The sequence below is a fragment of the Miniopterus natalensis genome, chromosome X (genome assembly GCF_054644295.1).
Source record: "Miniopterus natalensis isolate mMinNat1 chromosome X, mMinNat1.hap1, whole genome shotgun sequence".
In the NCBI taxonomy this organism is placed as follows: domain Eukaryota; kingdom Metazoa; phylum Chordata; class Mammalia; order Chiroptera; family Miniopteridae; genus Miniopterus; species Miniopterus natalensis.
The window spans coordinates 88910093-88936870 of record NC_142103.1 but is presented as its reverse complement, the minus strand read 5'-3'; the positions used below and the strand labels follow the sequence as shown (position 1 = coordinate 88936870).

At 39.9% G+C, this 26778-nt stretch overlaps 1 non-coding gene across 1 annotated transcript; it reads right to left on the bottom strand.

Annotated features, from left to right (window-relative positions):
• Nucleotides 1–4345: 4345 nt before the first annotated feature.
• LOC148090611 (U6 spliceosomal RNA) lies at nucleotides 4346–4451 on the bottom strand. The gene has a single exon (XR_015713819.1). It is a non-coding gene; the product is annotated as a U6 spliceosomal RNA (small nuclear RNA).
• Between the last annotated feature and the right edge of the window lie 22327 nt (nucleotides 4452–26778).

Below are 26778 nucleotides of genomic sequence, written 5' to 3'. Positions count from 1 at the left end.
GCGAGCTGAGGGAAAAGAGTGAAAGGATTAGGGAAAGAAACACACTGATAGACACAGACAACAGCATGGTGATTATCAGAGGGGAAGGGGGTGGGGGGGTAGAAGAGGGGAAAGGGGGGTAAATGGTGGTGGAAGGAGACTTGACTTGGGGTGGTGAACACACAGTACAATATAGAGATGATGCATTATAGAATTGTACACCTGAAACCTATATAATTTTATTAACCAATGTCACCCTAATAAATTAAATTACAAAATGAAAAAAATTTTCCAATTTTATTACATGCAGATTGACCTCATCCTTTTTAACAGCTACATAGACATCTCATGCAGTGATAATGTGTTTATCCAGTTTTCTGTGGACGTAGTCCTTCCTTCAGGAAGGTGTCCCTACCACCACCCAGTGGATTTGGTGTCATTGTACACTGCTAGTTTTTCTCCTGGCCTCCCCACTATCTCCTTTCTAAGCTCTTTCAATGGTTTCCTAGCAACCGTCTATTTCCTAGAACTGAAATTCTTGCCTCCCCACTGGTATCTTATTAGTGAACCCATCATTTGCCCTACCTTCCATTATCTTCTTTGGATGATCTGTGACTCCGCACCTCCAGGATCAGCATCTCTCTCCTATTACCTCTGGATTCTCATTTGTGGATATTTGACTGCTTCACATATATAAGGTTCACATAATTTCTTTTTAAAAATTTAACCTTTTGACCCCAAAATTCACATCCTTACTTATCTTTATAGCATTGCCCAAGCTCAGTATGTCGAAGTCCTCTCTAATTTCACCTTAGCCCTGATCTCTACAAATAATTAGTCACCAGTGCCTGCCAAGTTGACTCAATAGATCAGAATCATTTATAACTGAATTTGATCCGTACCTCTAGGAAAAATGAGCAAAGCAAAAACCCTAGCGCCCACATAACAGTACATAATGGTAGAGAAATCAACTTTTTTCACAATAATGTGTAACTTATAACATCTTTAAAAACACAATTCCATTTCCCATATTCATTTTTCACAGTTTATCTCAGTCATTTTTACAATCACTATTTCCTGCAGACACAATTACAGTATTATATATGAAGTTTTAATGCATTTCCTCTGCAGAAGATTAATCTTAATTGATATTCTATAAAAATTAACTTGAACATATTGGAGCTTAGGAGCATGTTACATATTCCATAGAGTAAAATTAATATGACATTTAAAATTCTTGGTTATACTTCAGTAGGTCTAATTTATACCAAAGAAATCCATAACGTAAGCTCCAGGGCAGTACTGCTTATCTTGAGGATGGGATGACAGATTATAATTGCTTTATTAACTACAACATTCTGATTTCCTATGAAGCTGTAATGGCTTGCTGTGCACTAGAGATTCTGTTACTTAGAATATAATTGATTGTAATATATACTGTTTGCTCTTGAATAACTCCCATTTTCTACTTCAGAGATTTTCATTTCAGCATCAAATAATATGATTACAGCATTCATAAAGTTTCTGAAGCATTTTGAAAAATTGTCAGTTGAAAAGTAACTCAAAATTGAAATATGATATAAATTAAAGGGGCAAATTGAATTTAATCCCATATGTTTCATTTTAAGGCCATGTATAGTGTGCAGAATAGCTCATCCTTGTTGGCCATTACCCTGTAGTTGGCATTAATCAGAGGTAGCAAAGCAAGTACCTGAATATCTGAGGAATTAACAATCCCATGAACTATTTTGGTTTCTGTTTTCTAATTGTCAGTCTTTGCTACTACTTGACATTCTCTGCCATAATAATCTAGCAAAAATCTCTAACACCAAAATTCAAATCTCTATTATTAACTCTAAAATAAATTAGCCCTGGAAATGCTTGACAGAGTTCTGGCACAAGTCCTTGCTTCTTTTTGCCCATTTTTGCACACTTCTGCCCCTCTTTCCCAGTTTTCATCTTTTTCTCTGTTAACCCATTTTCTCTCCCCCCAATCTGATGTTTGGGTCTTAGGAACAGAGACACTTCCTCCTCAAGTCAAGATAATGCTTCACTTCCTCTGTCATAAATTGCTCTTGAAAGAGAAAAAAACTTGTTCTGTTCCTTAGTTGAGCAACTGAGAATTTTCATTTTACTGGTGTTGTTTGTTTACCTGTTCTTTGCAGTTCACACAAATGAGTATTTGTATGAACTCTGCTTTAGCCTCATAATAATTCATTTTGTTAAGACCAGGAGGCCAAAGACTCAACCAAATCTGTAGAGAATCTCAATTTTCATGCATCAGTTTTTACCCCAAACCCAAGCCTATCTTGCTTGTCTTTCAGACTTTTAAAAGAAAGAAGACAAAGAGAAAGTTGGATCTCTTAGACTGAATTAAATGAAAAGGATATATTAATTAATAGGGTAAAATTGGACTTTGATATCAGATGGATTCCATCTTCCTTAGCTATTTCTGCATTTTCAGTAATCTGAGCTATAATACAAAACAAAGAGCATAGTAAAACTTCAAATCCAAAGGTGATAGTGGACTCCCCAAATTCATCTTTCTCTCCTAGCCTGACTTATTTAGGACAGTGGTTTTGGAGGGCAAAGGCCCCAAGCACTTTAAATACTGCCCTACACCCATGCTATTAATGAAAACTTTGGTTTCTGTCACCAAGCAGTGATTAGAAGTTCATAGGATCCTTCATGAGAGCCAACCGAACAGCTAGCTCTTAGATCCTGACTGAAAGGTGAAAAGGCCTAGAAAAATTAAACCTACATAATCTTTGTGAGCTCTAATTCCACCAGACTGTGCAATTTGGGTAGATTTGTGAGGAAAGAACTACATACTCTGAAGCCAAGTAGAAGTTCCTACCACCCCAGAGAAAATTCCAGATTTTTAAAAATTGACATTCTCTTTGGAATGTTTCCTCTTAGCTTTTTCCCCTTAATTCTATTTTTATCATGCCATTGTACTGACTCATGTTTATAAAAGCAACCAGGGACTCATGAGACCTAGGGAGAAGAAACTAAAACTTAAGTCCAAATGACATTATTTCACAAATCAACAGGGAAGTGAAAATAGTGTTGTTGAGCCCTTAAGTCTCCAGATTTCTTCCCTTTGTGGAGAGGCTTCTAGGATAGAAATTTTTCACCACTATCTCCTACTGGCCACATTAAACACTCCTTTGGTTTCTGTCCCTGTAGAGTAAACTTCTAGCGATGTATATATTGTATTATAGACTCTAGCTGTGTTTAAGCAACTTCTATTTACAGGTACCATTTACAACAACAAAGTAATTTCTATTCTCTGTAACTGTTTTTCTTGCTCTTTAACTCCTAGGGATGAAAAAAAAAAACCACAACATTTTGAGGCTAATGAAAAGCAAAACTTTTCAAGATAAGGTTTAAACCTACAAGTTCCTCTGTATTCACATTTAGTAGAAATCAATTCATTGGTTTTGAAGTTTAGAGAAGAAAGAAGTCTCTTCTATTAACTCCCTTGGAGGAATTACTATGATGCATATAATGATGCAAACTTTCTTTTGGGGGCTCATTATCAGAAATTCCCATCAAATAAGGAGGCTAGATGAGAGTCTAATCCATCGGATAGGAATGCTTAATTGCCCAGATATCATATAAATCAATTTACAGATCTCTTGGCTTTACTTTGTCTTTTAAGGCAGTGCTTCTCAAACTTTGACATGCGTATGAATCACCTGGGAATCTTGTTAAAATCCAGATTCAATAGGTCTGGGGTGGGGCCTAACATTCCAGCTCTCCAGCAGTCTCCCAGGGATAACAATGCTGCACATCTGCACAAGACCACACTTTAAGTAGCCAGGTTAAATGTACCTGTATTTTGTATTTTAATGCAAGGCTTTATTCACATCAAAAGTTTTTATGTAGAGCATACCTACTATGGATGCAGTACTGATTAGAATGTTTGATTTATCTCATTTAATCCTCAAAATAAGCCTATAAAGTATGTGTTTTTTTTAAATAAGGAAAGTTTGGCTTTCAGAAAAGTTTATTCTTTTGCCCAATGTCACACAGTTAGTGCTAGGGATTTGGACCCCCAAAAAACTTACAACGCTATTTTTTATGTATTATATACAAGGTTCCTGTGCAAAACACTTTGAGAGATGAGGAAAATTTCTACCCTTTGGAAGCCAATAGTAGTAAAATGGCAGGAATTGGACATATACAGGTATAGGCAAAAGTAGGTTTACAGTTGTAATACAAACAAATAATACAATAATTAAAAAATAATCATACAAGAATAAACTCTGTTTGGCATACTCACAACTGTAAACCTACTTTTGCTCACCCCTGTACATAGAAAAGATAAATAACAACTTTTAAGTTTGTTTTTGTTTTTTCTAAAAATATGAAATGCTTCACTAATTTCTTTGTCATTCCTGTGCAGGGGCGATGCTAATCTTCTCTGTATCTTTCCAATAAAATAACAGTTTTTAAGTGTTGTACAATTGTTACCATTGTAATTATTAAAAGCTAATTATTAATATTAATAGAAAAGGAGCAAAAGGGAGGCCAGGCATTATAAGCATGCCCATCTGGGCAGCTTCACCAGGAAACTGCAATTTCACACTCCCCAAGGAACTACCAGTCCATTCCCTGCAGATGACTGGGGGAAGAGACTAGACAAAGGGAAAAATGGCACATACACAGTAAGTCATAGTGACATAGGGAAGATGATTGGCTAGAGTGGGTGGAGCCACTGCAAGCGTGCAAAATCTTAGAAGATTAAAGTCCCCAGACAAAAGGATTTGCTCTCTTGTTCCTCCGGCTTTGCTCCTGCTTTCTTGCACTTGCCTGTATTCCCATCATAACCATATGGCCCTATCAGTAGGACACCCCGCTGATAACACAAATTTCAAAGAAGTGTAGACTAATGGGTTAAATAGTAATAAAATTGGGAAGGAAAAATTAATCAACAACATATTTCTGTAAAATTATTTTGGATTAACTGTCATTAATTTCTGTTCTGTTAAACTACAGAAATATTTATAATAAAATTTAAAACTTAGCACTGGCCTAGTTAACAGATATAACGCGTATTTCAAGAGTTTAGAAAAGAAAGTTCTTGGTCATGGAGAGGTGGAAAAATGAAGAGACATTCAAAGAAAAGAGATAGGTGTTGGGTAAAGAGAATAGAGTGTAGGGTAAAGAGAAAGGAGTGTAGTTCATTTAGGAAAAAGGTATGAACATAGGGGTATGAAAAATAATTTGTCATGGAGATTGATTGGACTTATTTGACTGGAGCAGAGATTTCCTAATTTTGAGACTGTATCAAGTTACCAATTGCTGCATAATAAGCCATACCAAACCTTTGTGGTTTAAAATAACAACCATTTATTTAGTTCACAGCTCTGTAGGAGGGCTCTTCTGGTCTGGGCCAGGCTGTATTTGATCTCATCTGGGATTGCTCATGTGTCTGTAGTCAGTTGGAGAGTCAGATGTGGGCTGACTGGCCCCTGGTGGCCTTGCTAACATGTCTAGTGGTTGGCTAGGGCAATGAAGATGAATGGGACGTTCTCTATCATCAACAGGCTAGGCAAGTGATAAGGGCATCAAGGTGGAAGGCCCCAGTGAACCAGTGTTTTTCAAGCCTCTGCTTGTATCACATTTGCTAACATCCCATTGATCAAAGCAAGTCACATGGCCAACCCATGTTCAAAAGATTCTACCTCTAACCTTGGTTGGTGTCGCTCAGTTGGATGGACATCATCCTGTGTACTGAGAGGTCACTGGTTTGATTCCCAGTCAGGGCACATACCCATGTTGCAGGCTCAATCCCTGGTAGGGGGCATGCAGGAGGCAGCCGATCAATGTTTCTGTTTCTCTTTCTAAAAAACATCAATAAAAAAATCTTTTAAAAATTCTACCTCTTGATAGAAGACTAGAATTGTAGGCATTCCAACAACTACCACTTGTGAATAACAATGAAGAGGAAGTTGGAACTATTCTGAGAGTTGGTGTTGATGAGGAGAGAGGGGCCTCCAAGGTACCCTCAAGGTCTCCACTTGTATGATTATGTAATTCAAAATTTAAACTTGTCATTTTAAAAAGTCTATAAACTAATTGCTCATGGATATATATATATATATATATATATATATATATATATATATATATATACTACTAGAGAGCTATAAAGGGAAAAGTCTCCTCTTCTAGTTCCCTCATTTCCACTCCCCAGAGGAAAATACTATTTTCAGCTATATGGCTATCTTTTCTGGCAGAACTAAGTTTTTCTTATACATTTTTACAAATTTTCAATGTGATCCTCATTGAACACAAGTTACATTAAAGAAATGTCTATATAGAATTATTAATACTTTGTACTTTTTAACACTGATCTCTAGACAAGTGATCACTACTATTATTGAGCAATTATTATGAGCCAGGCATTAAGCAGTGAGCACATAAAAACTAAGGCTCAATCTCTACCTCCACTCACTCATAGTTGAGTGATTTCTTTGTTTCTCGGACCAGGAAAAAGAATGATTGTAGCTCTGCAGACAGGAAATTACTGTTTAATACTGGCAGAGCCTTCTTCCTGTTTTACCCAAAGATAAAAAGTCGGAATTTGAGGGTGTGTTCTCTTAAGTCAAGTTTCACTTCACTGTGATCCCCATAAACCACTTTCTGGTCTGCACTCTAAGGTAACCCATTTGAGTCAGTCCCTGGATCTGTTTGCCTTCTTACAATTCATGAGGAAATGAAATTGTATTTACAAAGCTTTTATCCTGGGTACAAGACAATCAAGAAAAACTGGTTGTTGCCAGTCCTTTGGCATAGGGCCCTCTGAACACTTGGGCTGAGGAGTTAGCTGCCTATGGGAAATTCGCTCACTCCATCCCAATGTATAGAGTTAGTACTTACCACAAAATTTGAGTGGCCTGGGAGAAAAATCCCTCCATAGAAGAATTGTACGTACTTGCCCTGACCGGGTAGCTCAGCTGGTTAGAGCATTGTCCCAATACGCCAAGGTTGCGGGTTAGATCTCTGGTCAGGGCACATACAAGGGTCAACCAATGATGCAGAAATAAGTGGAGCAACAAAAATCCATTTTCCTTTCTTTCTTTTTCTCTCTCTCTCCTCCCTCCTCTCTCTCTCTCTAAAATCAATTTTTTTTAAAAATGTGAGAATAGTACCTTGTCAAGTAATTAACCACTTTGTCTTTAATCTTTTAAATTTTAAAGTCATTTCTGCATGCAAAATCTCACATTAAAAAGTAATTTCCCAGGGGTAGTTTTAAGGTGTGTACTCCAAACTTCATGGGTTTAGCTTAGTGGAGTAATGACCTCGTTATCGATTAATGCCTTAGATAGCCTGCCATCGAGAATGAAGAGGTTGGGAAGAGAATGGTGCAATGTTTCCCAAAAGTTGTCTCATTTTAAGAATCACCTGAGATGCTTATTAAACAAGTAGATTTTCCAGCCACTTGCCCTGGAAATTTGGTTCATTAGGTCTAGGGAGGTAACTGGGACTGCTACATTTAACAAATGTTTCAGATGATTCTTATGGTTGGGCAAGGTGGGAAAATACTATAGTAGGGCAATAGTTTTCTAACCCTGAATGTACATTAGTATTACCTGGAGAGTTAGAAAATATACATACATATATATTAATACCGAGGCTCCAAACCCAGAGATTCTGATTTATCTAGGGTGGGGCCAGGCATTGGTATTTTGGGAGTTTGTTTGTTTTTTCAAGCATTCATATTTTTTAAAAGCTCCTCAGGTGATTCTAGTGTTCAGCTCTTCTAGTGTTCAGGAGTAATGGTCCAAAGCAGTAGGTGTCAAATATATTGGTGTCAGGATCCCTTTATAAATGTAAAAATTATGGTGGATGCCAAAGAACTTTTGTTTTGGTAGGTTATGATGATATTTTCCAAAATAGAAATTAAAACTAAGAAATTTTTAATATTTTAAACTCATTTAATAATCACAATGATAGACCCATTAAATAGTAATGTAAATAACATAGCTTTAAAGAAAAATTATTTTCCAAAAACACTAATGAGAAGAGTAGAATCATTTCCTATTTTTACAAATCTGTAATGTTAGCTTATAGAAGAGAGCTAGATTCTGCATTTAATCTATTGGAATATGTTGTTTGGACTAAAAATTTCAACTTGAAGTATATGAAGAAAATCCAGCCTCTCAGAAATATGCAGCTGGAAAAGGGAAGAATACTGTATTTTAATAGACTTATTAGGTAATTGTGGATCTTCTTTGACCCGACACCAAAACTCAAAAAATGATAATTTCTTAAAGGATGTAATGTGGAATCTGAAACCATATCAATGAGCTTACATAGTCTGTTACATTAAAATCCATTGATCTACCTTATACTTTGTATCTTTTTAAAAATATGTCTTTATTGATTTCAGAGAGAGGAAGGGAGAGCCCCAGGGAGAGAGTGATAGAAACATCAATGATGAGAGTCATTGACCGGCTGCCTCCCGCACGCCCCCTGCTGGGGAGGGAGTCCGAAACCCGGGCCTGTGCCCTGACCGGGAATCGAACCTCGATCTCCTGGATCCTAGGTCAGTGGTCAACCGCTGAGCCACCAGGCTTTGATGTATCTTTTACTCATTCATGATATTGTAACACTATGCTTTGGTCATTTGAAAAAATCCTGGTTCACTGAGTTATGAGGCCCTTGCAAATGCTGGCACATTTCCTATTTTATTATCAAAAACTCACATTTGTTAATGTAACAACCAATGTTATCAGAAAAGTCTTTAAGTGTTGGGAGGCCTTCAGGATCATAAGAGTAGATCAAGTTTTTCCAAATTTTAATTTTAATTTGAAAGCTTATTTTATCATCAGCAATACGTATATACTGTCAATTGTTTTCATCAGAGTGACAAACTCCCTTCCTTCATTTCCAAGATATCTGCCAAAATTGCAAGTCTGAATAGCCATAGTATGTCTGTCGGTTGTCCTTTCAAGTAGAAATTGTGTTTCATGAGAAAATCTGCTAGTTCCACTCACAGCTCAGTCATCCAAGTGCTTTTCCTGGAGGCATCAATTCTACTTCTATATGCAGCAAAAGTGCTTTAGGCATACTTTACATTTTATTACAGAGAATATTTTTAAAAGTGTACTCAAGGGTTAAGATTTAATAAAATTAATATTTTTTGCTGTTTCATCAAGGACATTCTTAAATTACATAGGCATTTTTTATTGTGATTGTGTGGTGATGAAGAGTAAAATGATTACTAGGAGGGTTTGTGCCACTGCCTTTATTTGTGCTAAGCAGCCAGAATTTTTTTTTATTGTTTTTCACCATCAGTGCAAACGTCAGTGCAGTGAAAAAGGCAAATAGCATCTTGGTGTTATTATGAAAATGGTTTTGATGTGTGAGTAGAAGTCAATAGAACTAAGCGTTTTTACAGGCTTCACCCCTTCCTTCCAGAGTCATCATGGAAAAGTTTCCTAACATTTTATTGCCTGAGAGCCCTCATCTATAAAGTGGGGACAAAGATGCCTCACTTGTTTGTGACAGGGATTAGGACATGCTACCCCAAAATATGTCACTTTGGCATATTGATTATTTTGAGCTGAAGGCAATTGAGAAACAGAAAGTGCAGGAAGAGCCCTTTGCCCAGCCCTTTCTACCTAAAAGCAGGGCATCAATTTTCTCTTCGCCTGTACCAAGGTGAGGAGAGCAACCTTTATCACCAGAGAGGGAGGGCTGGCACCCAGATGAGTCCACATAAGCAAACCTTACTCGGGTCACCCTAATCTGTATTCGTTTCCTCTATATATTTCCTAGTCACTTTCACATAATTTTTCAGCCTTAGAAGCCCAAACCTCCTTTCCTTTGTCTAGTCACTTCACAATTTGTCAGCCCCTGTTAAAATGGTATATAAACCTCTGAGTCTAACCCCTTCTTTGTTTGTTTGGGTTTTTGTTTTTTGTTTTTCACTTTTCTGTGAATCCCCACCACCACCCCATGCTTGTAAAAATATTAGCATCAATAAAAATTGTATGCCTTTTTTCTTAATCTGTGTTTAGTTAGTTTAATTAACAGGTTTCCAGTCACTGAGGCTAAGAGGGTAATGGAAAAGTTTTTCCTCCACTACACTTGCTAAAATTAAGAGATATAAACTTGTGAGAAGTTATTTGTTCCAACCGAATGATTTTCAACATGACCACCCCCGATTTGTCTCATTCAAATACAGACATAACGTAATACAGTTAGAAAATATTATCTAACATTTGATCCAGAGTTCTTCTGTGTGAGCTATTTCTGTTCAGAAAATATGTTAGTAAGTGCTGGGAGTGTATCAGTTAGTGACTTCAGAGGAAAAAGAAGAAAAAAAGAAAAGAAAATCGTTTTGACCACATAGACTTCCTGAAAAGGTCTTAGGAACCATACTTTGAAAACTGCTGACCTAAATGAACAGAGAAACGGCCTTATTAGGGGAGTTGGGTGGGACAAGTTTAGCATTCAGTTACGTATGTGTTGCTGAGACTAGAATATCTACCACGTGTGAGTTATGACTTATTATTACCCTACTTAAGCCTCACGGTAACATTTACAAAGTATAGATCCAGAGACATAGAAGCATGGGACAGACTGAAGGATCTCAAGGGGAAGGTGGGGGTGTGCGAGGGGGAGAGATTAATCAAAGAATTTACTTGCATGTACGCATAACCTACGGACACAGACATTGGTCTGGGGAAGGCCTGGGAGTGGGGTGAATTCACGGTGGAGGGGATCAATGGGGGGGAAAGGGGACATCTGTAATACTTTCAACAATAAAGATAAATTATTAAAAAAAATTTATAAAATACATATCATTATTTCTATTTTACAAATAAGAGAATTAAAGCTCAGAAAAGTTAAATAATTTTCTAGCTCAGGCAAGGACTGGGACTTAAAGATGCCAGTCTAGCTCTTCCTGATGTTAAGCTTGTTCTATTGCCATTACACCAAATAATTTTCCTTGTATTGAACAGTTTTGAGTTTCAATAACAGCTACTAAGACTTAATGAACACTTATTCTACACCAAAAACTATTCTTAGGATCTTAAATGTATTAACTCATTTAATCCTCTCAACAGGGCCCATGTTAGCCCTCTTTTGAACATGAGGAAACAGAGACACAGAGAGGTTACTTAGCTTTCCCAAGGACACAGAGCTAATAACTAGGGAGCTAAGATTTTAACCCAAGAAGACTGACTTCAAAACCATTTTTTTTTAAATATATCTTTTTTTTTTTAATATATCTTTATTGATTTCAGAGAGAGGAAAGGAGAAGGAGAGAGAGAGACAGAAACATCAATGATGAGAGTCATTGATCGGCTGCCTCCTGCCCCCTGCTGGGGACCAAGCCCACAACCCGGGCCTGTGCCCTGACCAGGAATCGAACCTTAATCTCCTGGATCCTAGGTCAACGCTCAACCGCTGAGCCACCCCAGCCGGGCTCAAAACCATTTTGCTAGAACATCCCCTAATTTAAAACACTAATGAGAAACCTAAAATTATATATATATGGCATACTTGTAACCACTACTTGAATAAGAGAACTACTTAAATACATGAAACAGATACTTTTGCCAATTTGCATACAAAATATCATGTGATCAAAAAGTCTTGGTTTATTTGTTTCATTTCCTCAAGGAGAGGCAGAAGCATGTGTGGAAAAACCTTCTTCAGTATGTGGAAATTTAGGTAGGAAGTTAATTCACATAAGTCACTAAGAATAGAGTCCTAAAAGGAGCACAGTTCAGTTTACATTTCAGATTTTCAAGATCAGGATGTGGTGGCCAAGTCTGCAGATGGGAACATGATGTGGTCTGTGTCATACTGAGCATATGGCAGACACCCGTCGAAGAGCACACCTGTTCCTGGAGAAGACCAGGGCACTGAAACAGTCATGAGTGTGACAATAGGACCATTTCCGTTACCACAGGCATTAGTCATCTTGGGCAATATTTTCTTTTTCTAAAAATAATGGCAGTGGTACTGTTACTCAATTCACTAAAATGAGTTTATAGGTTACCTTCCAAGGTGAGAGCTCTTTTTTCTAAGTGGAACTCGATTTCTCCAGCCAATGGGACACTTCTCATCTAGAGAGAAATGTTTCTCGTGTTTACCTGTGACAGAAATGCAAACAAGCTCCCCACTTGATCTTTCCTTGTGAGTTCAAGAACCTGCCTCCCTCTGGGCCATGGAATTCCTTTCCTGTCCCCTCCCACCACCGACTGCACCCCTGCTGTCCGACTAACTCCACTTTCCTGCCACACCTCCATCTTTCCTTGGTCTGCCTTCCCAAGTTCTGACTGCCTTTCTCGGATCAAAGCAGAGTAGAAGGCCTCTGCAAGAAGGGAAGGGACTTTAGGGGGAGACAGACCTCCCTCTGCGGGCAACAGCATTTACCAGCAAGAAAGAAGGGAAGAGAAAATCCCATTCAGTGACTAAGGACTCCAAACTTTTTAGCTGCTGTTCCTACTCCCCTCTCCATCCCCTCCCCGACCTGAGGTTTCAGTGTCTACTTATCTTACGCAGGAGCCTCCCCAGTGACACAGACGAGAAAGGAAGACAGTCAACCTCTCCTCTCCACAGGAAGCTTCCTTTACCAGGGCTCAGCTCCCTCATGCCCAGGTCAGCCCCTAAGCTCCAAACCCAATCTGGATTGCTCCCTCTTAAGGCCTTTCCACTCCCCATTAGTCTCTATTCCCCAATCTTAGAATTCCAGTCCCTGCCCAGATGGACTCCACCTAGAGCTTGGCACTGGAAGGATCTACTGTGTCATTTAAACCTGCCTCAAGGAGTCAGGAACCTCTGAAGACATTTCCCCTGGAAGTATTGCTACACCTAGTGGTTCTCATCTATAGTTCTCTTAACATGGATTCCACCTCCATTCTGCTTAAATTAACTTTTCTGTGCTAGCCTGGGAACCTCTTTACATTTCTATCTGTTCATTTATTGTTTCTACTTGTTATTTCTATCTACTCAATATAGTTTTTGAACTCAGAGCCTAAGAACTGTTTTAAGCATTGTACAAAACAAAATCTCTACTTTGATAAAGGAGACCAATCCATTGATCCAACTCAACTTGATGGCTGTCACTGGGGCCACGCAGTAATCCTCTCCCAAGCCCAACAATTATAACTCAAAGCATCACCTGGGCGCCTCAGAAGGTCGACAGAGAACCTGTTCCCACAGAAAGTGGGGAGCAGCCATTAATTCTCAAGACTTCTTAACTCAGCAAAGAGCAGAGGATCTCTGAAAAGCAGAAGTTCTGGTGCTGTGCTGCGAAAGGTGCTGAATGAGAGTTCTGGAACCCATGGGAGAGCAAAAAAGACTCTCGGGGGAAGGGAAGTTGATGCCCTTCTGGCATGTGTCCCAGCCATGGTAAAGAAGTCATCTCAAGCAGAACCACGCAAAGCAGTTCCCGATGGGCCTTGAGAGTCCCCTCACATCAGAGCAGTCTGAGGTGGGAAGGAGAGTTGCAAGAGAGATTACCAATGAGGAGAGCGGCTGGAAGAGATAGGCTTTGTGGGTGTGCCATGAGGATGTGCTCTGAGGCACAAACTAGGGATTGCCACTAGACAGAAAGTTCCCCTTTCCACGTACAAAGTAGAACAAAACCAGTGATTCTTCAGCATTTCAGTAGCTTTTTTCTCATTCCTCTCCATGAATTTCTCTTTCCCTTCCTATCTCTAGTCAAGGACCTTGGCCACTCCCATTCCTCTGACCAGCTAGAACTGAGCAACTCCTTCCACGCCGGCCCTCAGGCTCTGCCAGTTCCCTAGCATCTGCTCCACAGTTCTTGCTCTTTGCCTAATGCCTATTCTCTGTGCCTCCTGATATTAGCAGTTCTGAATATCACTGAAAAGGCATTAGCTTGCCCTGGCCAGTGTTGCTCAGTGGTTAGAGTGTTGGCTCATGGACTGAAGGGTCACAGGTTTGATTCCCCATCAAGGACACGTACCTGATGGCGGATTCAATCCCCAGCCTGGTCGGGGCATGTGCAGGAGGCAACCAATCGATGTGTCTCTCATATCGATGTTTCTCTCTCTCTCTCTCTCACTCCCTCCCTCCCTCCCCCCTTTCCACTCTGTCTAAAAAAAATCAATGGAAAAAATATCCTAGTGGGAGGATTAACAAAAATAAAAATAAAAAGGTATTAGCTTCCCTTTAAATGTTTAATTGTTTAAATTAGTCTTACTTGAAAAAAGATAACTTCAACTTTAATAGTTCTTACCACCTACCAAAAGTATATAAAATTTCAGTGAACGGAAATGTAATAGATCTCCAAGATATTGTAACCGAAAAACAAGATATTAAATAATGTTTGTCTCTGGGAGTGTATGGAAGAAGCTGTATACCCTTTGGTAATTTTCAGAACATGTATTGTGTGTATTTATTTATTACCTTGCCTACAAAAAAAGCAAGTCTTTAAAAAATAAAATTATAGTGTGTGAGAAAAGTTATTTTCCACTCAGTTACATTCTAAGCAAGATTATTAAGAAAAATGTTTGTTTATATTAGGGTAGCCACCAAAAATTAACAGTAGTTATCTTTAAAAGATGTTATTTGAAAAGAATTTCCTTCCCCTCTCTTTTTGCTTAGTTGGGGATTTTAATGAGTGTTTTGCTTGTATATTAAAAATAATAAAGTGGAAAACAAAATGAGCATGTATGAGGGCAGAGAGTAAATGGGGAGTCTCTGCACTTTCTGCTTGATTTTGCTGTAAACCTGGAACTACCCTAAAAAACAAAGTCTGGAAAATGATTGGAATATTGCCATATATAAAAGACAAATTATAGAAATCAAGGAACGGGAAAAAAGATAGGGAAAGAGACTGTTTACAGAAATGTACCATACACAGTTCCATACATATACTCCTAATAGCTGCCCAGTTTAAAGTTAAAGCCATTTTCTATTATTGATCCACTTAATATACTGAGTGCCTCATTTGTTATTATAAATATACACCCGCACAGCATAGCTCTGTGTCCATCCAGACATCCTCAAAACTCCAAGAGATCCAAGACCTGAGAGCCCCCTCCTCAGGATAGTCGCAATTCAGGACCCCTAGGATAGTCCCTTCTGAGTGGCTAGTATACAAATACCTTCAGCCCATGCGCAGACTGGGACAAGTTCCAATTTTAGGAACTGCGCCTCCTCCCCTTGAATGCACCTTAATCAAAGCGCCTTGACCAAGAAGTCAAGGATTCCAGCAGAACCCCTTCTTCGTCTTCTGAAATAGCCTGCTACTCCCAGAACTAGAGCAACACTTATTTCCACAAGCCCTCAGCTGTGGCATTGCCATTTACCTCCCACACGCCGTCTTGTCCTTTACACCATTCTTTCTTTATCTGTTCAGTCATTTCATCATTCAGTCAAATCATAAGAGGTTTTTTTACCTTATCTTCTGTGCCAGAGTCTGGGAGATAGCTCCTACCATCAAGCAATTGTCTGCGTTTGACTTCCTGGTTAGTGTCTGCCCAGACTGAGTCATAAATAGTTTCAAGTCAGAATATCGTAAATACTTTAGTAGGGGACTTATTTAAAAGGTGCTACTGGAGTAATTATGACCAAAAGTCTTGAGAAACATTGGAACTGAGTTAGGAAGAATGAAGAAGCTATCTCCAAGTAGAAATTGGAGAGAGACCAGCGTGGGTAAAGTTAAAAAGATGTGAAAGCTAATGCACACTGAGGGAATAGCTAATAATTCACTGTAGGGGCCAGGGTAAGGTGGGGGGGGTGAATGTAAAGGGAACAGGAGAAGAGCCAGGAAAGAGGGGTAGGGGCCCCCACTGGGAATGACCTAGCATGCCTTGTGGACGCATGACCCCAGCCTCACCTGACCTGGGATTCAGGCTGACCTCACATACTGGTGAGTAAGGTCACGAAGACACTCTTTGTACAAGAATACCTTTGGTCATTGAAAAGGACAGCCTGACGTCTGTCCCACATATGACTTTCCTACCCCTGGACTCCTGACTTACCATTGGGAATGTGGCTGGCAGACAGGAGCTGAGGAGTTAATTTTAAAAGGAAATGTTGACCTTGGCCAGGTGACTCGGTTGGAACATTGTCCCATACACCAAAAGGTCATGGGCTCAATTCCAGGTCAGGACACTTACCCAAGTTGCAGTTCTATTCCCCGTTGGGGTACGTAAGGGCGGCCACTGATCAGTGTTTCTCACATCGATGTTTCTCTCTCTCTCTCTTCCCTACTCTCTCTCTAAAATCAGTATTTTAAAAAAGGAAATGTTGGCACAGAGGCACAAACAGGCCTGGGTCAATGCCCAGGAGATAAAGTACAACACTGAGTGGAGGAGGGTGGACATTCTCGCCACTTCTGCATGTAAAAAGCACCCCTCTTCGGTGTGTCAAGGACTCCAAGGAGTGAGAAGGGGTATTGATACCTTCAGGGCTTGCAGCATTAAGAACCTGAGAAGAGAGTTCCCTCGACGCAAACAGCAGTGTTCTCATGGAGTGGGGATGTCACCGTCTGTGTTAAGGTGTAGACACCAACCTGCAGTGGCCTTTGTGGGAACAGATATCCACAAGAGTACTGAAGAGGAAGAACTTGAGAGGACAAGTGATGAGCTGATGTGAGACCCCAACCAAGGCTCAAAAAGTGAATAAGTGGATGTACACTTAAGATTATGGAAGGGTGCTAGAGGCCTTTGCTGTGTGGGCAAGGGCAGAGTCAGTGCAATTTGAATTAATGAGGTAATGCATAATAGAGCAGAGACAAGCCATCCCAGCTGAGAGGCCACTTGAACAAAAGCCTGCCCACTACCAGTAAGTGAAGACATCCTAGACCACTCAGCTTCCAGCAGATCCTGGCCAGAGAAAGAACAACTGCCCAACAAGCACATCGAATCATGAGAACTTATAAACAATAAATATTTGTTGCTTTAAACCACTAAGTGTTGAAATGTCTTGTTAAAGGCCCAGGATGAGAACTGGTGGTGTCTAACTTAGCTAAGCTGAAACTACACTTCCCAGAACTTCCTTCCCGGCATAGCTCCAGTTTAGCTGGAATCATAGGACATTCCGCACGTCATTCAGAAGGTGGAAATAGAATAGCAGGCATTTTTCTTTAATTCAGAAGGTTGGAGGGGGGTGTGAAGTGCTTTTGCAGCTCATGCGTGTGTCACCTATCTGCTGGATTCCCTGGTCGGCGCGTGGCAGCAGGGCGACAGCTCTTCCAGCTCCTCTGACTCCCAGGCCAAGTGCCTTTAACTCTGTGCCAAAGGGACAACCCCATCATCAAAGTCAGAAGCTAAAGGGTGTGAGAAACTGACACCGGTTCCAGTCCACCTTCCTGGATTCCAGCTCAGCCCCGCAGGTTCCAGCTTATTCTTGTTTCTCCCCCTTCATGTTTTTTTTCTTCCCAACTGCCTCCTGGAACCTTCAGTAAGACACTGAAGACCTTGGCCAGCCAAGATGAGTACAAGGAACTTCGAGTGGCTTCCTTCCACAGGAAGCTGAAAATACCATAGCCCCCGAGTGGAAAAACTGAGATAATTATCAGTGAATCAGAAGAGGAAATACAGAGAACACAAGCAGTCGTGGTGCTGTACCATCTAGGGTCTCACTCCGAGGGACCCTTCAGCCTAAGAACAACCAGCCTCTTCACACTTCCCTAAGTGGACATTGCAGGGAGAAAGATATTCTAGAATAGCGATTTTCAACCTTTTTCATCTCATGACACACATAAGCTAATTACTAAAATTCTGTGGCACACACAAAAAAATATCTTTTTTGCTGATCCAACAAAAAAAAATAGGTATAATTTGATTCATTTGCACTATTGTTGCATTGGCTGTTGTCATGTTTTTGTTTTTTTTTTAAATATCTTTATTGATTTCAAAGAAAGGAAGGAAGAGGGAGAGAGAGGAACATCAATGATGAGAGTCATTGATCGGCCGCCTCCTGCACGCCCCCTGCTGGGGATCGAGCCCGCAACCCGGGCCTGTGCCCTGACCCAGAATCGAACCACGATCTCCTGGATCCTAGGTCAAGGCTCAACCGCTGAGCCACGCCCGGCTGGGCTGTTGTCGTGTTTTTATTTGACAATCTAATGGAAAAGAGGTAAGTGCCCCAGAGTAAATAGTCAGGTATTGCATGTTTTAAAATTTTTTGTGGCACACCAGTTGAAAATTGCTGATCTAGAACGTTGGAAAGTGTGTTCAGAATGGTAATGACTGCAGCTGAATATCAGATGAAGCAGTCGACATACAGTCATTGTAAAATTTGCTGAGAGATGTTCAACTTCACTGTAATCAGAGAAGTGTAAATTGGAACTGGAAAATGATTTCATTTTTCCCTCACACAAATGGTCAAAGATATCTACAAAAAATTTAATTAGACAAACCCTCTGACTAAGCAGTTTTATTCTTAGTTATTTATCACAGAGATATTATCACATGTGTGTGAAATGATGTATGCATAAGGATATTCATTGCAGCATTTTTATTATTATAGTAAGAGATTAGAAATTACCCAGTAAGGAACTTGATAAATAAATAATGCATCTATTTAAAAGAATGAAGTTGCAGTATGTATACTGATATAAAACAATCTTAAAGATATATTAAGTAAAAAAAGCACTTGCATAATACGTATGCAATCTCTCTTTTAAATGCTAGTACGTCTCTGGAAGAATTTACATGAAACATAATTTTGGTAACATTCTACCCTTTTGTAACATGTGTCTATATTAACTATTACCAAAAAAAACTTAATTTTAGAAACTGTTGCAGGCTTGTTCCAAATACGATTTTCAAGAGATGGCCCTTAACCTCTTACCCATGGCATGAATGGCCTGACAAACAAGAGTGACAATTATACCTAAGATTAAACAAGCTAAAACCCAGATTTCCCCTGCAAAAGACATTCTGCTTAGGAGATATTACAGTAATTAGAAACATGTATATACAAGAAAAAACACACAGATAGTCCCAGGAGGGATACCAAAGAGCGAGATACCCAGAGAATAAGAGATTTAGTGTGATGGGTGCATAATTAGTTTTAGGGATGACATAGTGAGGAAGACTATTCCACTCAGTGTTGAGTGAGGAATGATTAAGGCATTTATGTGGCAGAAACCAATGCTAACAGAAGACTAGATGATGATGGTGCGTATAACAGAGGACTGGAGTCTAGACAGATAAAGGTAATCAAAGCCCTGTAACAAAAGGAGTTTGAGGGTGGCACAAACACAGTGAGGCAAAGCTCCAAATATTGATAATTATGGATGTGGAATACATCATATAAGAAAAGTGGTTTTTGTTTGTTTTTAAGTAGTCTCTTCATAACAAAGAGAGGTGATAGAAATAGTCCTAAAGCATAGACTGCTATTTGGGTCAAGGACAAGACATATTCCACTAGCTAGCGAATTCCTGATGCTAAGATCCAGCTACACAGGCCAAGGTGGAGAAGGCCTGCCCCTTGGTGTACAACTGTGACAGGGTCTCGAAAACTCCCTTAAGATCCTGATGGTGGGCATCTGGGCATGAGCACCCAGGACACCAATTCTCCATTCCACCCAACCCAACAGTCAGATGATGGGTTCAGGCCCATTCTAGGTTGTTTCTCCACTGTCCTCAACACATAGCTTCTGCCTCATGTCCCAAGATGACTGTTTCAGCCTGAGCTATCACAATCTCATTCAAGTTTGCAGGAAGAGGGGGGAGGAAAGGAGAACAGCATCTAGCTCACTTTTAAAGGTACTTCCTGGAAGTTTCACATGTCTTATACACATGGTCTAAAATTTAGTTACATAGGCACAGTTATAATGGAACCTGAAAAAAGTCTACTTTGGTGTCTATTTACTCAGCTACAATTCAAGGAGTCTGAACTTTGAAATTTAGGGACGAAAAAAGAATGGATAGATATTGGGAAGAGCTCTACCAAGTACAGATTATTATACTGAACTACTGAAGGAATGCTATTTCTCTCACGGTCTACATCATAAATTATTCAGGACTGCTCATAGGTGAATATGAATTAGTGAAAGCCAGCTGAACCGACCCCAAGTTGCTGACACACCAAATAGTGAGCAAGTAAAATGACTATTGCTTTAAACCAATATACACTTTGTAGAAATATACACTTTGTGTAGAAAACTTGTACACTCGATGTGCCAGTTGCACTATTAATCATGGGGCCTCTCCCCAATAATTTCAACAAATACTTTTGAGCATCTATTCTTGTGTAGGTCCTGTGCTAGGTATGAGAAGTAGAGCTGTAGGTCCCTAGCATCAGGGATCTTCTGGAGTCATATGAAAGCCAGACCCTAAACAAATATGACAAATGTAAGAAAAGAAGAAATACAGATGATGCAGAAGTGGATAATAACAGGGAACTTGACCTCATCCAGGTGAGGCAGGGCCTCCCCAGAAATGACTTTTCAACTGTAGCTTGAATGAGAAGCGTTTTGCCAGGCAAAGGCTTGGGAGTGAAGAAACTAACCAAGAATTACTAGATGCTCACCAGCTCAGAGCTGCGAGAGAGAAAGTATGCTGTGCTTAAGGCATGAGCAAAGGCCATGCTGGATAGGGCCTCAAAAGGGAGCAAGGGAGACTATGGTTTAAGAGAAGACAGTCATCCTCAGAGGTCCAAGGTCACCAAACAATAGCCCACTTGCATTTTTTATTTCCTCAGGAAATTCAGAAATTTTCTGTCCTTTTGATAGCTCTACATTCCCTTGAAAACATCCCCAGTGTTCTAGTTTTAACATGAGGCAAAAATATAATTCCTTAAGCACTTGCCATGTGTTGGACATACTACTAAGCCCTTTACGTGTGTCATCTGAGTTATTAATTTGCATGGCCCCATGAGTTAGATACTAGTCATAGCCCTTTTTTTTTTTTTTTAATGAGGAAACTGAGGCAAATAATAAAACCAAGATTTAAATTCAGGTCAATTTGAAACCAGAGTTCAAAGTATGCTATCTTGTTAATACCTCTATAAACTATATTGTCATTCTACTAATAGTCTTTTGAGCAGAGAAATTTAGCTGCTTCATAAATATTAAATTCTGGAAAAATGGAAAGTCCATTAAGGAAAATGTAAGGCAGAAGAGCTCAGATTGATACAGGCAACTGTCATGCATATAAAGTGCTGTATCAATTAATGTGCTCTGGTAGCTGAGATTCCATTCTATTCGGAGATAGAATTTAAGATTTTTAAGAAATCATAATCAGGCTCTGGCTGGGTAGCTCAGTTGATTAGAGTGCTGTCTCAATACATCAAGGTTCGGGTTCGATCTTCAATCAGGGCACATACAAGAAGCAACCAATGAATGCATAAATAAGTGGAACAACAAAGCTCTCTATCTATCTCTTCCACTCTGTTTCTAAAATCAATTTTAAAAAAAGAAATCATAATCATAGCCTACACTTGGATCTGTGTCTAATAAAACTGTCGAGTATGACTGAAGCAAAGAGAGTTCATTCACACACTTCCCCCAGAGGGTGCTCGGTTCACATTGTTAAAACTGCATTACTGCAGAAATGAAAAGAGATGTGTCTAGAGGAAGCAATTGTAATCGTGTCTTTTTCCTGTTGGGCCTGAGCCTTCAAACAGAGTCAGAGACAGTATATCAAGACCATTCTAAAAGAACCATTATGTCAGTTAACAAAGAAACCATTGAAAATTAAAATTAAACTAAAGATCCCTGGGAAAAGAAAATGAATAGTCTGTTCCCAGCCAGGCGTGGCTCAGTGGTTGAGCATCAACCTAGGATCCAGGAGACTGAGGTTCGATTCCCGGTCAGGGCACAGGCCCGGGTTGCGGGCTCGATCCCCAGCAGGGGGTGTGCAGGAGGCAGCCGACCAATGACTCTCATCATTGATGTTTCTCTCTCTCTCCCTCTCCCTTCCTCTCTCTGAAATCAATAAAGATATATTTTTTAAAAAGTTGAAATTTTGTGGATGAGCAAGTGTATGAATATGAAATGTCCTTTTAACCTATAAGAAGATACCACCCTTGATTGACTGTTTTGGAGGCCCTTGGTTCAATTTAAAGGATTTCAGCATGAGGTATACCAACTGACATAAAGATTTTTTCTTATTTTACTTTCACTGCACTTTCCCATTCCTCTGTGTGTGTGTGTGTGTGTATGTGTGTGTGTGTGTGTATACACACTGACCAATATCTTCTCTTAGAATAGAAACATGGATCATACCAATGAAAGACAAGCTATTTCTGCTTTCCTTATAAAATATATTTCGTTTGTTGTTCAAATAAAAGAGTTAGCAACAGTATCTTGCTGAGAAAAATCAGTCCTCTGGAATTCCTGAGGAGCTGTTCAGACAGGTGTCTCCTGAGAGGCGCTCTGCTATAAAACCACTCAAGGTGGGTGCCAGGGGAAGCTTCTGGACGATAGAAGCTGCTGCCTTCTGTGCACTGTGGAACCTGGACACTGAAGAAGCTGCACTGGTGAAGCCCAGCATCCCAAAGGAGCCTGCGGAGCGAGCACATCAGACCATATGTATCCTTCCCTCCTGCAATGTCTCTCCGACACCTTCTACTGACAAAGGTTAGCATTGTGCAGCTAGCAAAACAAGATTTAAAGGGTCTTGACCCGTTTTCCCATAGTAGGCCAAAAGGGTAAAGAGAGTCAATAAACCCATAATGGGCACAGGAGGTGAGAAAGAAGGAGAGGACTCAGTGAGCAAGGTGATGAAGGCCTAGGAATGGCCACATAGGACACCTGTCACATACCCACAAGGATCTGAGGATCAAAGGAGCTGACTGCTGGTCCTCCTCAGCCCTCCACCCATAAGGTTTGGGATCAGCTACTAGATCTCTGCAGATAAAAACACTTTAATATTTGCTCTGGGTCTATGTGCATTTCCTTCAGAAAACTAGGGTGTCTCATGAAGAAAGATGTACCCTCGTTCTCCAGGGTCTTCAACTTGCACTGGCTGCATTTACAAGGTGTTACTGAGGGCCAAGGAACATTTACCCAAAGATGATGGTTTCAGCAGACTAATAATATTGTCATTTCTCCAGCTTACCCTTCCCCAGTTACAGGTAACCTATTACAGGCAACCAAAAAGAAAAAGAAGGGTAATATAAGAAACATTTATTAAGCACTCTATACCACACACTATATAGGTACTTTTATATATGCCATATGTAGCCCTGGCTGGTTCGGTTCAGTGGTTAGAGCGTCAGCCTGCGAACTGAAGGGTCCCGGGTTCAATTCTAGCCAAGGGCACGTACCTCGGTTGCAGGCTCGATCCCCTGCCCTGCTTGGGGCATGTGCAGGAGGCACCCAATGGATGTGTCGCTCTCACATCGATGCTTCTCTCTCTCCCTTCCACTCTCTCTGAAAAGCAATGGAAAAAATACCCTCAAGTGAGGATTTTAAATATATATGTGTGTATATATATATATATATGCATACATTTTGCAGAAAAGGCATCTGAAAATTAGTGACTTGGCCCAGTGACAGAGCTGTGACTTCAACTCATACCTTCTAACTCGAGTTCTAGAGTTCAGTCGACTAATTCCTATGCAATACTGCTCCCTCCCCCGATAAATATCACCAAAACCATTTGTTGATAAGACAAAGCTGAGTTCATTCTTACTCAGAGAATGACCTGGAAAGAATCTTGCATAGGGAGGGGAAAGTCAGGATACAGGCTTTTGAAAGCTGGGTTACGGAAGGCCGTTCAGTAAGTAACCTTGGTTAGGATTAGGCAGGGACAGTGATATAATAATTTAGGATTGGTGGTGAACAGAGCAAGGTGAGGATTTTTAAGGCAAGGAATTCAAAGAGCCTGGGGGTATAGTGTGTCTTTCAGAAAGTTTTCAGAATGAATAATAAAGTTACTTGCGACTGTTATCTTCTTGGGCAAGAGTCTGCTGAGATTAGTAGTTATGGTGATGAAGACAGTGGGAAATAGAGTAATAAAGTGACACTAATGATTATAGACAGTGAGCTCTGTGGGTATAGATGCTTCTGGTTGTCATCCATACGTTTATTTTTCTTCTTGATCGAGTTCAAGCATGATATGTGACAAATTCTTAATGAATTGATCATTCACAAGTTTCAATATTGAGACCACCACTCTTAACATAATAACTAACTTTTACATAGTTCTTTTTATGTGTTCGTCACATACTAGCTCATTTAATCATCATAACTGTGAGGTAGGGGCTGTTTTCATCCACAGTTTATATATGGCCAAGTGATATACAGAAAAGTTAAGTAACTTACTCCAAGTTACAGTGCAATAGGCAACTGAGCTGGGATTTGAACCTACACAGTCTAACTCCAGAGCCCTTTCTCAAGACCTAATTAGTATACTAATTATGCCACGTTAGGCTTTTACAGCTACCATTTCCTCAATTCATGTGCAACTCGTATGATTCAGATCAACCTGTTTCTCAAGGTTTCAGTTAATAAGTTATGGCCTTAAAACTAAGTTTTTGGACTTTCTTACCTAAGTAATTGTTTTCTTCATCCCCCACTTGGTCTCCTATAACTACCTATTACTTTCCAAAAAACAATTAACAAAGTCATTAAATATTGCTCAACAAAGAAAAAATACACCAATAAAATCTAGTTCTTTATTAAGTTAGGGGTCTCTACAAGTTAGAGCGTTGACTGAGCTCTGACTTCTGCTATAAAACACAATAAGAAAACAAATATTTATGTTCTGATAGCTCTGAAGTGGCTTTGCTAACTAACTTTCATTAAAAGAGGTGACTAAAAAGAACACCCTTTCACTTAAAACAAATATTTAATAAAAATGTAAACAGAGCAATGATCTGTGATTTTGCAATATGTTCTTCCTTGCTGAAGGTCATTTAACTACTTTTGATCTATAGTCAGGATAAACATAGTGCAAACTTTAAATTTCCAACAATAGAGACATACAGACAGGAAAGATAAGCCATGACATAAACCTTATTTGGAAGAGAGAAAATAAATCATGGCACCATGAAATGTCTAATGCTAGTGATTTTTCCCCCCCATTAACTCAGGAAACAGAGCTTTGTAAAAGTCACTGGGGTTGACCTTTTTTGAATTTTAACAGAATAAAAACTGTTCTGTCTTTCAGTTGACGTGACCTTTTTTCTGGATTCCAAAGTTGATGGGCAAGTTGGTACACACTCAGAGTGAAGGGGGGAAAGGATGGGCGTGCAACGTCCAATTGCCAATGAAGATATTACCTTTCTTCGTTGTCCATTTCTCAAGCAGATTTCATAACCTTTTCAGAATATGTCATCAGAAGCAACAACGTAGTTGAATAACATATGCTAACTACACAATGGCACTTGGCTTTTTAGTTGATGTAGTTGAAGTGGGCTTCCATGTTCCTGTCTTTCCTCTTGGTGAGTAGAGATAGAGAAGCAGGGTGACAGGAATGTTTTCTAAGCTTGCTTGGAGAAGGGCACTCCTGTGTTCCCTATTTGTCCCCACAACCCAGCACCCCCCCCCCCACAGTACATACGGAGCCCCATGCAGCTGAATGAAGCTCTTTATAATGCCTTGAAAATGGCACAGCAACCGTGTGTCTCTCAGCCGCCTTTACCTGTATTTACAAGCCCGAAGTGATGCATCATTTCCTCTTCTTACCCCACCCAAACGCCTCTTCATCTCACTCTCTCCTGACATTTCCTTGTGAGCCGACCATTGTGGAGGCTGTCACCTGGTTTCTAATAGTGTGCACTTTTCAACCAGGTTAAAAAGAACATTACACTGGAGAAGAGGCCATGTGGAGCAGCAAGCAAACACTTGCTGAGAGCCTGCTCTGGGCCCACACCTTTACCCAACACCAGGTAGAGCAAATACAAGAAGTGCCCTGCCAAACAGGACACTAACCGGGTCCTGTGCCCACAATGACAGATTCTCCTATTTGGAAAGTCACCTCAGCCTTGAAGTTTTGCCCATCCCTCCAAAATTCAACAAATCAGTATTTTATCTCCACTTTAATGAGTAAAACTTCTAGAACTGAAAGTCAGAAGACCTGCACTTAAGTTCTGGCTTAGTTCCCTCATAACCCTCATAACCCTCATAACCCTCATAACCCAAACCACCTCTCTAGGTATGATTAATCTCCCTCTTGTTCATGATTAATCTCCCTCATTTTGATTCATTTTAGCTGCATTTCAGATGGTGATTTTTTTTTTCTGACCTGGTTTTCAAATTCTGAGTTATTCAAGCTGGGTTAATAATGAAATTAACAGAGACAGATTAACAGGAGAAAATGTCCAAGTTTGATCCAAATGCACATTCAAGAATGCCATAAAAATGTGACCCATGGCCCGGCCGACGTGGCTCAGTGGTTGAGTGTCGACCTATGAACCAAGAGGTTACTGTTCAGGGCACATGCTTGTATTGTGAGCTCGATCCCCAGTAGGGGGCATGCAGAAGGCAGCCCATCAATAATTCATCATTGATGTTTCTATCTCCCTTGCCCTCTCTCTTCCTCTCTGAAATCAATAAAAAAACCATATTTTCCAAAAAAAAAGTATCAAAAGGTATCACAATTATAAATAGTGAATGTCTTAGTCCAGTTGGGCTGCTATAACAAAATCCCATAGACTGGGTGGCTTTTGCACAACACAAATTTCTCAGAGTTCTGGAGGCTGGGAAGACCAAGGCACCAGCAGATTTGATGGCTGGTGAAGGCCCCTTTCCTGGTTCATATAGCTGTCTTCTCACTATAGCCATATATGGAAGAAGGGACAGGAGCTCTCTGGGGACTTTTATAAGGTTACTGATCCCATTCGTGAAAGCTCTCCCCTTACAACCTAATCACTTGGCAAACACCATCT